Consider the following 3,093-nt stretch of genomic DNA (forward strand, 5'->3'; position numbering starts at 1 on the left):
ACCAAATACTTACACATTCTACAACTTCTTTCTCTCAGTATTTTGTATTCGAAGATTTATCCATATTGATACTTGTTAAGATCTAGTTCATTTTATTACTGCATAATATTCATTGCATGACATGAATCATGTTTTTATTTTTATTTTTTTTTTATTATTATTATTTTTTTTTTAGTAGAGATGGGTTTTTTAAACATAAACCTTTATTAACAGGTGCTTGGAGGTTTGTTTGATTCTTTGAAAAAATCAAGTTGTGACTTTTATTAAATTAAAATGAAATTAAAAATCTCAACTTGATAGCTATGAAACAGTTTAAAAACCTTTAAGACTATTTAGAAAACCAGGCATTTAAAACCAAAAAAAACACCACGTTTGTTATTACAAAAAGAGATATCTTTAGGTAAAATTAATAAACCCCAACGCTGCATAGATAATACAGATAGTTGTTTTATCTGGATCAACGGGCAAAAAGCAGCACTTAAAGTTCTTCGGTTCAATCTTTTGTTCATTTTCTTATTTTGCTGAAATTTCATATCTTCTTTCTTGTTGTGATACACTGGATGATGGTGAAGATGGTAAGCCAGGGCATATACTCAGGCCCCGCCCTGCTCAGCCTCCGGAGCGGAGGATTCTCAGCTGGTGGATGGCTGCTTTGGTCTTCTTCGCCATCTTTGGTTAGGGTTCTGAGCGGTCTGTGTCGGTAATTGAAGTTGCGGAGGTTACCGACGTTGAGGTGACTGGCATGACTTTGGGTGTCACCTCCTTGATTTTTCTTTTATCCTTCATTGCCGTCCTCTCTAGGCTGTCTTTGGCGAAGAGGGCCATGCGAACGGTGGTCTATTCCCCAATACATACTCTGCCTCACCTAGTCTACCTTGTTTCTCCTGCACCTGTGTCGCGCACCTCATCCTCCTTCCTGCACGGGAGGGTTGGAATACTCAGTGGTCGACGCCCATAGTCTCTGCATGGAGTCAGGGTCGGGAAATTTTGCCTGCGGTAGGGCGGCGTTGTTGGGCCTGGGCCTTCGGGACACATCTCTGGATCCTCGTTTTTTTCCCCAACTCGATTCTGGTAATTTTGCTGGTATTGGTGGTAGGCCCCAACGACGTGGACAGCGTCTATAATGGTTACAGTCTGCTGCATATTTACTGCCTTGAACTGGAACACCACCAGGACCTGTAACGGGTGCTGCCTCCGCACCCTTTTCTCCTTCAACAACATCAAACTCCACAGTTTCTGCATCTCCTACACTGCGAAGGTACTTCCTGGGGGGTTATTCTTTATGGCAGTCTGGGGTACAAATACATCTTCCTTGGTGTCATTCCTGTTGGTGAAACCGTATCTGTTCCTTACATTGAACCATTTTACTGTTCCCACAACCTTCGTTGCGATACCGCTCCCTGTACAGCTCGCTGCCCGTGGTGCCAGGCTTGGTGGCCGAGGCGCTGAGGGCGGGGGCGGCGGGCGGCTGCTGGGTCTCAGCCTTGCTGCTCATGGTTGAAATGATGGTGACTGGGGCCGGCTGCGGCTGCTCCCGGGGTGTGATGGTAATTAGGCCGGCGGAGGCGATGGGGTTGCGCAGGGCTCTCTGGTCTGCTCTCAGCTCCCGCTACCGATGGAACTCGAGATGGGGTTTTACCATGTTGGCCAGACTGGTCTGAAACTCCCGACTCAAAGTGATCTGCCCGCCTCAGCCTCCCAAATTGCTGGGATTATAGGCACAAGCCACCGTGCCCAGCCATCGTGATTTCTTTCTTCATTCTCCTGCTGATGGACATGTCGGTTGCTTCAAATTTTTCACGGTTACAAAACAATGCTCCAATGAGCGTCCTTGTATGCCTCTTCAGGCACATGTCAGGAGTCCTGGGCTGTGTGTAACTTCAGTGTTCACGTGATTCCACGTGGTCTCACGTTTAATCCTCATAGAGTCCCAGTACGTTTCATTGACTAGGTGTAATTATCCTGTGATAGATATGAGGCAGTTCATAGACATTAGAACTCACCCAAGGCAAGTCAACCGGCTTAATGAGGTGCTAACGTGTATTCCCTTAGTCCAACATCAACGGATATGGTTCAAGTGATGGCCCTGGAACTTTCCAGTTGCACAATTTGAGGCAAGTTACTTATACTTGCCGAGCCTCAGTTTCTTGTAGCACTAGGAATTATACCATTTGTTTTGTACTGTTGTTGTAAAGATTAAATCAATGTGTATAAAAAGCATCCAGCCCAGATTCTAGCATGTGGCAAGTGTATATTCCATATTATTTGAAACTAAGAATGATAAATGCTCAGAAATATTTTTAATAAAAGTAATGGATTGTATGGGCATTTAATTCCCCAAATGTGACATTGTTTTTCCACTTTCCCCCCACTATTCTGAAACAAGCATAATTGTATATAACTAGTTCCTCAGGATTGTACAGTATACCAGCTTCTGTGACAGAAGAATGTGAACTAGGAACAAAGACCACTAGAGCAGAAGCCATCTGACTCTTTTATAAGAACGTGCATTTGATAACTAATATTCACATGCCAAAGAAGGACTTTGCATGCCACCAGAACACAAACACATCTACATAGAAAAAGAAAAACTCGTTCTTTCCCTTACCATTTGTGAGCATCTCTTTGGAATTTGGTTTTCCTCATCTGCACAACCGATCTTTGTTCAAGAATCTCTGTTCAAGTATATGCAAGTGTATTTGAATGTATAAAATGCCCCATGGGGCCCCTAAGTATAGATCAGTATAGATCATTCAAACTAATTTTATTCAATGACACTTGCTCTCAAGTTTCTTGTTCTGATGTTGTTTAAATGTGTCAAGATCCTTTCAAGCAAGGCTTGGATTTCCCACTTTCCTGAAATGTGCTTGGGGGAGGGTGGACATGTAATAACAGTAGACAGAGGTCAGATTTCAGAATTAGACAACTTGGGTTTGCCATATGTAAGCTGTGAGGCCTATGGTAAATTACATCACCTCTGAGCTTACCACCTCACCTGACAAATGAGTGCAGAAATACCTGCTTCGTGAGGCTGTGGCAAAGATTTGATGAGGTCCTGTACACAAAACATGAACTCTACAAATATTAGCCTCC

The 3,093-nt window shown here is 43.3% G+C and overlaps 1 pseudogene; it reads right to left on the reverse strand.

Moving 5' to 3' along the window:
- Positions 1-593: 593 nt before the first annotated feature.
- Positions 594-1,585, reverse strand: LOC108527646 (nuclease-sensitive element-binding protein 1 pseudogene; annotated as a pseudogene).
- Positions 1,586-3,093: the final 1,508 nt, after the last annotated feature.

Source organism: Rhinopithecus bieti, unplaced genomic scaffold (assembly GCF_001698545.2).
Source record: "Rhinopithecus bieti isolate Rb0 unplaced genomic scaffold, ASM169854v2 scaffold_4908, whole genome shotgun sequence".
NCBI classification, from domain to species: Eukaryota; Metazoa; Chordata; class Mammalia; order Primates; family Cercopithecidae; genus Rhinopithecus; species Rhinopithecus bieti.